Raw genomic sequence first — 12114 nt, forward strand, 5'->3', positions numbered from 1 at the left:
TGGCGGCGCGAGCGCGGCCCCGGGTCCTGGCGCGCCCGTCCCCGCCGGTCCCGTCGACGCGCGCAGACGGCGGCGGGAGCGCGTGGCGCAGCCTCGGGTCACAGGAAATACCGACGCGCGTGTCTGCGCTCGGGGGCGCGGAGGCCGGGGGGGGCGCGGGTGGGACACAGCGCCAGCAGGAGGCGGGGGGCCTGCGCCCCGACACCTGCGGGGCTCGGGGCAGCCTGGTCTCCCCAGGGCGAGGACATCTGCGCGCCCGCGGGAGGAGGCTGCCCTGAGGAGGCTGCCTGGAGGAGGAGGCTGCCCAGAGAAAGCTGCCCGCAGGAGGCTGCCCGGGGGAGGCTGCCAGGAGGAGGAGGCTGCCCGGAGGAGGATCGGCTGCCCGGAGGAGGCTGTCTGGAGGAGGAGGCTGCCATGGAGGCTCCCGGAGGAGGAGGTTGCCTGGAGGAGGAGGCTGCCCAGAGGAGGCTACACGGAGGAGGCTGCCCGGAGGAGGAGGCTGCCGGGAGGGGGAGGCTGCCCGGAGGGGGAGGCTGCCCGGAGAAGGCTGCCCAGAGGAGGCTGCCAGGAGGAGGAGGCTGCTGGGAGGGGGAGGCTGCCCGGAGGAGGTTGCCGGGAGGAGGAGGCTGCCCAGAGGAGGCTGCCAGGAGGAAGAGGCTGCCAGGAGGAGGAGGCTGCCTAGAGGAGGCTACCCGGAGGCGGCTGCCCAGAGGAGGAGGCTGCCCGGAGGAGGCTGCTGGGAGGAGGAGGCTGTTGGAGGGAGGATGCAGCCCGGAGGAGGAGGCTGCCCGGAGGAGGCTGCTGGAAGGAGGAGGCTGCTGGAGGGAGGATGCAGCCCGGAGGAGGAGGCTGCCCGGAGGAGGCTGCCCGGAGGAGACTGCCTGGAGGAGGAGGCTGCCCAGAGGAGGCTGCCAGGAGGAGGAGGCTGCCAGGAGGAGGAGGCTGCCCAGAGGAGGCTACCCGGAGGAGGCTGCCCAGTGGAGGAGGCTGCCGGTGTGGGGAGGCTGCCCGGAGGAGGCTGCTGGGAGAAGGAGGCTGCCCAGAGGGGGAGGCTGCCCGGAGGAGGCTGCTGGAAGGAGGAGGCTGCCCAGAGGAGGAGGCTGCCCGGAGGAGGCTGCTGGGAGGAGGAGGCTGCTGGAAGGAGGAGGCAGCCCTGAGGAGGAGGCTGCCCGGAGGAGGAGGCTGCCCGGAGGAGGCTACCCTGAGGAGGAGGCTGCAGGTGGGGGGAGTCTGCCCGGAGGAGGCTGCCGGGAGGTGGAGGCTGCCGGAGGGAAGAGGCAGCCCGGAGGAGGAAGCTGCCCGGAGGAGGAGGCTGCCCGGACGAGGCTGCCGGGGGAGGCTGCCAGGAGGACGAGGCTCCTGGAGGACGAGGCTGCCCGGAGGAGGAGGCTGCCTGGAGGAGGTTGCCCAGGGGAGGCTGCCTGGAGGAGGAGGCTGCCGGAAGGGGGAGGCTGCCCGGAGGAGGCTGCCGGGAGGTGGAGGCTGCCGGAGGGAGGAGGCAGCCCGGAGGAGGAGGCTGCCCGGAGGAGGTTGCCCAGGGGAGGTTGCCCGGAGGAGGAGGCTGCCGGGAGGGGGAGGCTGCCCAGAGGAGGCTGCCCGGAGGAGGAGGCTGCCGGGGGAGGCTGCCAGGAGGACGAGGCTCCTGGAGAACGAGGCTGCCCGGAGGAGGAGGCTGCCCGGAGGACGTGGCTGGGAGGAGGAGGTTGCCCAGGCGAGGAGGAGGAGGAAGCCAGAGGAGGAGATGCCCAGTGGAGGAGCCTCCCGGAGGAGGTTGCCTGGAGGAGGAGACTGCCCAGAGGAGGCTGCCAGAGGAGGCTACCCGGAGGAGGTTGCCCGAGGGAGGAGGCTGCCCCGGGGAGGAGGCTGCCCAGAGGAGGCTGTTGGAAAGAGAAGGATGCCCGGGGGAGGCTGCCAGGAGGCTGAGGCTGCCGGAGGAGGAGGCTGCCGGAAGGAGGAGGCTGCCAGGAGGAGGCTGCCCAGAGGAGGCTTCCTGTAGGAGGAGGCTGCCCAGAGGAAGGTGCTGGGAGGATGAGGCTGCGGGAGGGAGGAGGCAGCCTGGAGGGGGAGGCTGCCCGGAGGAGGCTGCCGGGAGGAGGAGGCTGCCCGGAGGAGGAGGCTGCCCGGAGGAGGCTCCCCGGAAGAGGATGCCTGTAGGAGGAGGCTGCCCAGAGGAGGCTGCCAGGAGGATGAGGCTGCGGGAGGGAGGAGGCAGCCCAGAGGAGGAGGCTGCCCGGAGGAGGTTGCTGGGAAGAGGAGGCTGCCGGGAGGAGGAGGCTGCCCGGAGGAGGAGGCTGCCTGGAGGAGGCTCCCCGGAAGAGGCTGCCTGTAGCAGGAGGCTGCCCAGAGGAGGCTGCCGGGAGGATGAGGCTGCGGGAGGGAGGAGGCAGCCCTGAGAGGGAGGCTGCCCAGAGAAGGCTGCCAGGAGGAGGAGGCCGCCCAGAGGAGGCTGCCGGAGGAGGAGGATGCCTGGTGGAGGAGCCTCCCGGAGGAGGTTGCCTGGAGGAGGAGGCTGCCCAGAGGAGGCTGCCCTGAGGAGGCTGCCCTGAGGAGGCTGCCTGGAGGAGGTTGCCCGGGGGAGGCTGCCAGGAGGCTGAGGCTTCCGGAGGAGGAGGCTGCCGGGAGGAGGAGGCTGCCCGGAGGAGGCTGTTGGAAGGAGGAGGCTGCCCAGAGGAGGAGGCTGCCTGGAGGAGGATGCCCGGGGGAGGCTGCCAGGAGGCTGAGGCTGCCGGAGGAGGAGGCTGCCGGGAGGGGGAGGCTTCCCGGAGGAGGCTGCCCGGAGGAGACTGCCTGGAGGAAGAGGCTGCCCAGAGGAGGCTGCCTGGAGGAGGAGGCTGCCCAGAGGAGGATGCTGCCCGGAGGAGGCTGCTGGAGGGAGGAGGCAGCCCGGAGGAGGAGGCTGCCCGGAGGAGGAGGCTGCCCGGAGGAGGTTGCCCAGGGGAGACTGCCGGGAGGAGGAGCTGACGGGAGGAGGAGGCTGCCCAGAGGAGGAGGCTGCCGGTGGGGGGAGGCTGCCCGGAGGAGGCTGCTGGGAGAAGGAGGCTGCCCGGAGGAGGCTGCTGGGAGGAGGAGGCTGCCGGAGGGAGGAGGCTGCTGGGAGGAGGAGGCTGCCGGAGGGAGGAGGCAGCCCAGAGGAGGAGGCTGCCCGGAGGAGGAGGCTTCCCAGAGGAGGAGGCTGCCCGGAGGAGGCTGCTGGGAAGAGGATGCTGCCGGAGGGAGGAGGCTGCTGGGAGGAGGAGGCTGCCGGAGGGAGGAAGCAGCCCGGAGGAGGAGGCTGCCCGGAGGAGGAGGCTGCCCAGAGGAGGAGGCTGCCCGGAGGAGGCTGCTGGGAAGAGGATGCTGCCAGGAGGAGGTTGCCGGGAGGAGGAGGCTGCCTGGAGGAGGCTGATGGGAGAGGAGGCTGCCCGGGGAGGCTGCCAGGAGGAGGAGGCTGCTGGGAGGGGGAGGCTGCTGGGAGGGGGAGGCTGCCCGGAGGAGGCTGCCCGGGGGAGGCTGCCAGGAGGCTGAGGCTGCCCGGAGGAGGCTGCCGGGAGGAGGAGGCTGCCCAGAGGTGGATGCCCGGGGGAGGCTGCCAGGAGGAGGAGGCTGCCGGAGGAGGAGGAGGAGGCTGCTGGAGGAGGAGCTGCTGGAGGAGGAGGCTGCCAGGAGGAGGCCGGGAGGAGGAGGCTGCCTGGAGGAGGCTGCTGGGAGGAGGAGGCTGCTGGGAGGAGGAGGCTGCTGGGAGGAGGAGGCTGCCAGGAGGAGGCTGCTGGGAGGAGGAGGCTGCCCGGGGGAGGAGGCTGCCTGGAGGAGGAGGCTGCCTGGAGGAGGCTGCCCGCGGGCGGGGGGCACAGCCTCCTCCTCCTCCGGGCAGCCTCCTCCTCTCCTCCCGGCAGCCTCCTCCTCCCGGCAGCCCTGCTGTCTAGAAACGCCTGGCGCGGGATTTCATTGTCCGTTTCCCTTGAGTTCTTCGTCTCCCTTTATATCACCTTAATTCCCGCTTGACCTCCGTGATGCCAGGGTGTGGAGCTGCTGTTTACAGACTCCTCCCAGGGGCAGGGTCAAGTATGTGATGCATCGCGGCCCCCGGCGTGTCATCACTACGAGGCCTTCGGCTGCACACAGCGTTGAGGGCTCCCATCACAGCCGGGCCCGCGCCGGTGCTCGCCCCTGAAGGGACACCCCCGCCCACACCGGAGGTGGAGAGGTAGCCGACCCTCCCCCCGCCCTGGAAGCTTCACTGCAAAGCTTCTGTCGGGCTCACGGGTGACTATTTAAAATTATTTCCAACGCTTCCGAGATGAAACGGGCCGGCAAGCTGTGCGGGAGGACAGTGATCCACCAAGGCCTCCCGCTGGCCAGATGTGCAAAGGTGAGTCTTGCCAGAGGGGAGCGGCCGGCTGGCGGCGTGGAGAGACCCCCCGGGAGCAGCCACCCTGGCCCCCTGTGGGGTCGCTGCCTCCCGCCAGGCCCTGGATGGAGCCAGCCTGTCAGAGCGCGCTCGCTTTCCAGAGCTGATCGCGCACAACTGCGCGGTGGAGCTGAGTGACACCGTCCAGACCAAGGCAGGAGCCGCAATCCCGAGGGCCATTTCCCGCAGGAGCCCGAGCGTCTGAGCGTCTGAACTATTTAGAAGTGAAACAAAGGGCCAAACCCCTGGCCCTGGAAGTGCCAGCCCTGCTGCGGGACGGCCGTGAACAGCTCGCCCTCTGACTGGGCGGCCTCGGTCCCGCGCGCCCGGCCGGAGCCGGCGAGCAGAGGCTGCGCTTGTTTTCTGGATGTGGCTTCGCGCTGACATGTGCGGCTCAGTAGGACTCCTGGGTCCCCCGCCGGAGCTGGAAGGCCCGACCTGGCGGAGGCCAAGCGCGCCTTCTGCCCTCCGTTCTGGCGCGCGGGCCGCGGGGCTCAGCCTCGGGCCTCCGGCAGGGCTCCCGGCCCGGGGCCGCCGCCTGGCGGGCTGCAATATGCTCTACCTGGGGCTACACCTGAGCCCATATGGCCCTTCAGCTGCTCGCCATACAGGGGCCTGCCTGGCGCCAGGCGAGGGCCAGATGGAGCCGGCGATACCTGTGCGGGGCCGTCTGACTCCGCCTGGGCGCCCGGCGTGCGGAAAATGGCAGCCTATAAACATTTAAATAATAATCCCACAACACATGCTGATGCTTTTCCACCAGGAAGGAAGACGCTTCCTTTCTGGGGAAGATAAACCTGAAGTGCGCCAGCGAGGAGGAAGGACTTAACTGAAAAACAAACAGTCCGGGACGCGACCAGAGGGCCTCGGGCAGGCCGTCGGGGCAGGGGCAGGCCGGCGCGAGCTGGGCCTGGGCTGCCCGCGCCTGGGAATCCGGCTCGCTGCGCCTCGGCCTCCCCTGGCTGATGGAGTGCAGAGACCACCCTTCAGGGGCCAGGATGGGCACTGTGGCCGCACAAGAGGCTCGCGGGGAAGGCCTGGCGCTCAAAGCCGCACAGCCGAGCAAGCGCGGGCACATCCCGGGGGGCCTCCCGGCACCCCACGCAGCCAACACAGTGGGCAGGGCCGCCCGGCCGGGAGCTGGCCCAGGGTGTGGACCCGCAGGGCAGACACTGAGGAGCCTGGGCCCAGGTTCCGCCTTTCAAGACCGCTTAGTCTTTCAAACGCTTCGTCTCAGCGCCCACTGCAAAGGCTCTCGTGCCGGACACCGTGGCCCCTGCGTGAGCCAGTCCAAGGGCGCGGCTCAGTCTGGCCTAGCAAGAGCTCAGGGACCTCTGACCATCGCCTCCTCCGGCAGCCACCCTCTCTCTCGCCTGCAGAACAGCGAGGCCGAAGGTTTCCTCCCCCCTTGAGGAGTGTCCTCTGAGACTGCGCTTCATCTCCCGTCCTCGCAGCCACAGAGGGCCCCGCCCTTAGGCCTCCTCACTGTTGCTGACGGCCACGCGGGCTGTCAAAGCCTAGACGCCTCTCAGACTCATGTAACCGGTGGGCACAGGACGCCTCGTGGCCAGCTTGGAGCTCTGTTTTGAATAGCTCGGTATTACTCCACGGTTGCATAAATCTGACTGCGGAACTGAAGCTGCCGGAGGGGAGGCGGTCAGGGGACCACGCTGGAGGACCAAGGTGCTTGGGTGGCAGGCGTGGGCGGCCAACAGGTCAGGAGCAGAGGGAGCCTGTGCCTGGATCATGAACAGTGTTGTGAACCAGCGTGACCTCCATTCAATTTTAAAACATGAAATTAAAACAAAAAGAAACCACTTCTATGGAAACAACAGTCGTCACTTTGGGACTTCTCAGGCTCTGAAGATGTGGACTGGACTCCAGAGACGGGAGGGGTGAGCAGTGTGGCCGGGAGGCCCCAGAAGGGGTTGGCAGCAAGGCTCCCCGGGGTGCACCGGGCCGGCCCTCACACCACCGCCCACGCGCACAGCACTGGGCTTCCTGGAACTTACGGAGAAGTTGCGTTTGGTGTCATGAAACAAGAGACATGTATGCCAAGAAATGAGTGGGATTTGTTTAAAATACTTCCCACGCTGACTGTCCAGTTCACCGGCCTCTGAGGGCCAGCTTGTGTGTTCCCGGATGCATCGCCGCTGCTGCCCGGCAAGAATGCCTTCCCGGTCACGGACGTGCTCTCGTGGGGGTCTGCAGCCTCGCAGGCCTCGGGCGCTGGCCACTGGCCACACATGCCCCTGCGTGCACCAGCCACGAGGCGACGTCACCCCCGTGTCTTGGACACAGCAAACGTCCAGACAAGCAGAACGACTCGCACTCACAGCCATTTGGCTGCACTGAAATGCTCAGGTGGTTACGTGTGCGTGTCGCTGTGTGGGCGGTTCTCGTCTGTGAGTCCCACAACCACAGACACTCCCTGTGCCTGCTCTCAAAAGACTCGGCCGGGCTTTGTTTGATTCAGCTCAAATCAATCATTAATTAGGAGCATAATTTAGATCCGTTGACTATGGCTTTCCATTCCCCATAAAGTATAATTCTGAGGGAAACCTAGGAGAGTAGCAGGAGTCAGAGAATCATTTCCTCCGGGTCGTCTGGGTTGGGTTCAAGATCACACAATGTGTTCGTTCCAGAAACAGAGCTTCGGGCCAGGCGCTTATATTTCATTTGTCAGCAAGTGCTTTGGTTTCCAAAAAAACTAATGAATTTCTTCCAAAATCCTGACTCACCTTACGAATACAAATGCATTGCTGCTTGAAGTAACTGCCCCCAGAGGGTTGATTTATACAGCCTCACAAATCATCAACTTCCCAGCAAATAAATCACTTTGCATTTGGTTTCAACAAAGATAAAAGAACAGTTTACTTTAAAGGTGCTGACTAAGACTCTTATGGAATTTATGTGAACCAACCCAGTGGCTCGTGCTTTAATTAAAGTATGTATTGATGCCCCCCCGCCCCGCCCCAAGTGCGGCAGTTTGGAAAGAAGTTCTGAACCATTCAGGTCGAGGCCCTTCCAGGGTTCGTTTTACAATTCTGGCCCATGTTTTCTCCCTTCCCCTAATCAGTAATCAGTACCGTGAGGTTTATGTGTTCGGTATGTAATTTGATGCCCCCCCGCTGACTATCACATAGACGGAATACTGAGATTTAAAGTACATATATTTAGAATCAAGAAAGGCTTAATATGTTTTTTGCTGTTCTTCAGTGATGCGTCTTGTACATTAATCAAGGTTACAGGCGGCCAAGCGAAGCGTTGCTGTTTCTGCAGCTCGAAGCAAGAGCAGCGAGTCTTTACTCAGCCGCTGTATGTCAGGCCCGGGGCAGGGGAGTCAGGAACGCGTGTTCTCCCGCACAGATGCCCGTAATCCTACCATCCAAGATCTTCTCTCTCCGGTTCCCAGGACGACGCCTCAGATGAAGTCCTGACAGACACTGTCAAATGGACTCACGAGAAACGAGGAGGCGTTCCTGCTTTCCTATTCAATTCCATGTTGTTCGTTCGATAAAGGGTTTGTCTTTGAATTTTCTTTCTAATGCATCTGCAGCTTTAAATGCAGAACCGCATATCTGTCTTAATAAAAACCACCTGTTGGGTAGACGCCCAGCTCCATGGGCCGGGCATCGTCTGTGACTCGGATTTAATTGCGGTGTGCACCTGGGTTCCTATGGCATTGACGCCCTGGGGTGCCGTTGGGGGCTGGGGCTTCAGGCATTTCATGGAATTACAGGATTCTGTAATGACGGGACAGGCTGAAACCCTGTGGTGGTTTCTCTCCAATCTCCCTGGTTGACAGGTGAGGAAACTGAGGCCCAGAGGGAACGAGAATAGATGGAGTTTATCCAGCTGCTGGGTCAGCAAAGCAAGAACATCCTCTTGATCACTAAAACCGGGCGACTGCTTCCCTGGCACACATCCAAGTGACATATCTATCGCTTTGGATAAATTAGGGGCACTTTTCCAGCGAATTTAACTTCCTGGTCTTTAATTCATAGAAAGGACTGGACTTATGACTTAAAAAGAGATATATTTTTAAAAGAAATCAAAGCGTTTGTTTCAAATAATAACAGAGGACTTATTGTGTGTCCCCTCAGGTCTGATTACTTACTCTACACCAGATACAATACAACATGAACAACTCTCACAACAGGAAGAATTTCAATGCCCTGATTTAGAAAGAGAAACGGTGTCCTTCAATGCCAGGGAAGAAAACTGTGACTGAAATGGATAGTACCAGTCTTGGTAGTGGGGGAGAGTGGGGCGTTCCCTGACCCATTAAGTGGGATTGCATCAACTTCCCCTTCACAGTGATGGTGCGGGTGATGGTGGTGAGGGTAGTGGTGATGGTGATGATCACAAGGATGATAGTCAGTGTGCTGGGACCATGCGTTTTTCTAAGACCTTTTACTGAGATCTTGCTCAACTGGTACTATTATTAAATCTTCTATGGAGAGCCTTCCTGGTGGTGCAAGGGGTTAAGCACCACACTGTGAAGCAATCTGCAGCCTCTGCAGCTCGTGTTCTATCCCTGGCCGGCCAGGGAGCAACCCACATGGCGCAGCAGACCTCTCCTGTCTCGCCCGCTGCTCCCCTCAGCAGTGGATTTCAGTCCATCCGCCTGTTCTGCTCCCCACTCTGTCTCTGGTGAATCCTCTCACCCCCCCTTACCTCTGGCCTGTGCCCCAGCTCTTGTATGCATGCATAAATATATCTCAAAAAAAAATCTTCCATGGATTCTGTGATCTTTTATATATGTATATGATGGAAACTTTTTTCTTGAGCTGAAGTGCTCAAATCCATTGCATCATCAATCTGATCTAAAGGTCACCGATGAGCAATCATCTTCTAAAAGCTGAGTGCTTCTGGAACATTCCTATCACTCCCAAGATTGAGATGTCTGATTGGACAATCTTCACCGGCTCTGAGGATGGCTTAATCTCTTTATAATTTAGCAGCATGATCTGAGGATTACCCCTTGGAATTTTGCTGCTGTGCCAGTTGTTTAAAATATCTAAACTGTCCATTGTATTGGCTTTTACAGAATGTCTTGATCTAAATAGCCTTTCAGAAAAAAAAAAAAAAAAACAAGCCAGCTCGCTTGGGAAGATATTAAGTAAAAGCTCTCTGCACCTGTTGGTGGTAATGTGGGTGTTTCTTATCACTATTTGGCCAAATCTGCTGCCCCTGGAGTCTGCTCCTGACTCACAAGGAAAAGGAACTACTTTTTTCCTTTGAGGCCAAGAAAAAGATCTTGTGCCCTTGAAGCTGAAGATTTTCTGAACATTTGGCCAACTGTCGTTTGTGTTCACTTGTTCTTTCAACTTTTCCTAGCGATTTGGGAAGGAGTGGAGGAGTGGCTAGAATTAATTTAAAACATCATCTTTAGAGCTTAGGAAAAGGAATCCACAAACTGGATTAAGGTAGAATTACAGGGTAACTAGAAGGTCTTGAAATCCTAATTGGAAAATTTGAAAACTAAAGAAACTGCAGCAAAAATCTGGGGATGGGGGCCATAAATCCTGTGGCCCTCAAGCAAATAGGCAGTGACTATACCTCAGGAGACACTGTAGGGGCCACTTCAGGGCCTGAGCAGAAGCAAACCCTCCCAGCGGAGACATCCGCACCCTCCTGCATCGCTGACTCTGTTTACCCTCCAGGTCCCAACCTCTGCAGTGCTCCCCAGGGAGACTTTCTGGGACCTGAGACCTCACACTCCCCCTTCTGCCATTCACCAAGCCTGTGCATTATGTCTCTTCCCCTGAACTGCAGGCCACAGGCAGGGGTGAGCTCCCCACAGGATCTGGCGGGCGCTGGGCCTGGTGCTGTGGAGGGGTGGGGGCAGCAGGGAACGCGGCAGGCGGCCCCCTGTGCTGGGGCAGTGCCAGGGCTGGCGATGGCCAAACCACACGTGGAAAAGCAAGAGTCACTGCAGCGTTACTAGGACTAAGTCTGGCTTCGTGTCTGGAACCTCAGAACAGCGTCTCCAGCCACAGGGTAGAGGGCAGCGGCCCTGCACTGTCCCTGGGCCCAGCGTCTGCGAGGGCCACCCTCGCCCTCACCCTCCCACACCCATGGCACGTGGCACCTGGGGTGGCGAGTGCCCCCACCGAGGGCAGAGCCTGCAGCCCCTGCCCAGTGTGGGGCCCAGGTCAGCGCCTCGTCACGTGGCCACGAGCAGACGGGAAGGCAGGAGGGTGGCGTCTCGGGGGTGCTAGGAGGACTGGGGCAGCAGGGGTAGATGGGGTGCTGGCCCTCAGGCCCCCGATGGAGCAACGGCCCCATGGCGGTGCCCGGAGAAGGCGGTGAGTCTGCAGTCGAGATGGCCCCAGAGTGCCACCGGCCTCCTGCTCAGGCCCTGCGCGAGCAGTGAATCGGGCAGAAAGCAAGGGCGGTCGGCAGAACAGGGGTGAGCCTGGCGCACGACGCCCGCCCCGCGGCAGGAGAGGGTTTCCTCAGGGTTTCCTCCCGAGCCTGCCCCAGCCCCGCACAGCCCCGCACAGGCGGAAGCGGCTTTGCGGAGACCTTCGAGCCTGTCGGGTGAGTGGTCATCAGGCTTTCCCGCCCTCCCGCCATCCGCACTGATGAGGGGTCCCCGCGGCCCTGCGCGCAGCCTGACGGGGCACCGGACGGGGTGTGGGCACGCGCAGGGGCAGGTGGCGCGCCTGGCCTGAGACTGGCTTATAAGGGCGGCGTCCCGGGGGCGCCAGCAGGCGCGGAGCCAGCGTGAAAGAGAAGCAGGAGAGAGGGGAGCAGAGGCCACGAGAGACGCTGGGGAGCCCCGGAAGAGTGAAGATTCACGGGGGGCTGGGAGCCTGCCAGCCTCCGGGCCCCGGCCCCCTGCCTGCCGTGAACCTGGTAAATCCCAATAAAAGCTGAAAAGCCACCGAGGGCTCCAGGACTCTCCTTCACCCGCCTGCTCGGGTCACAGAGATCCCGCTCGGGGCCTTCCTGCCCCTGCAGAGCCACGGGACGCCCGGGTCTCAGAGGGCTGGGGCGAGGCCCGGGGCGTCAGCCGCAGCCTGGTTCCGCCCGCCAGCGGGGCCTGGGCCTGCGCATCCTGGCCAGGGCGGGGGACGCGGCGCGGCCTCCCCTCCGGCAGCGCCTGGCAGCGGGCTGGCCGGGCTCTGTCACGCCAGCGGCTCCATGACAGAGTGCCGGCGGCGAGGGCGTCATCTGCGCGGCATCGCGGGGCCAGGGGCCGGGAGATGGAGTGTGACGGCGCCATCTGTCACCCCAGGCAAAGGTGTCCTCCCACCTGAGACTGAGCGAGGCACCGAGGTCTCCACCTGATGTTCCACAGCCTGTTTCTTTATTTAAAAGAAAAATAAGCGGGGCCGGGTGCCAGGGAGGCGCGCTGGCTCCCACCAGCAGCCGCAGGAAGGCTCATTAGCTTCATCTCCCAGCACCGGGACTGCAGCGAGGGGCTCCGGAGAGCAGGGGAGGCCGCGGCTCAGCCTGCAAGAGGGCCTTCCTCTGGCTTCCAGCCCAGCAGGGCCCAGGGTTACTCGGAGACAGGGGGCCAGGCCTGCATGCGCGGAGGGCACAGCGGAGCCCCCGCCTCGCCTGTCCCAGCCACCTCTGCGGGGTCTGGCCGTGGCGGCCGAGCTTCAGTGAGTGCAGCTCCTTCTCAATCGCGCACCGGCGTCACTGCCTCACATCACACCGTACAGGTGCTGTTATTAAACTTCTGGATGACTTTTTACCAATCTGAGGCG

This window comes from Talpa occidentalis, unplaced genomic scaffold (genome assembly GCF_014898055.3).
Source record: "Talpa occidentalis isolate TD23 unplaced genomic scaffold, MPIMG_talOcc4v2.1 talOcc4.5, whole genome shotgun sequence".
NCBI lineage: Eukaryota > Metazoa > Chordata > Mammalia > Eulipotyphla > Talpidae > Talpa > Talpa occidentalis.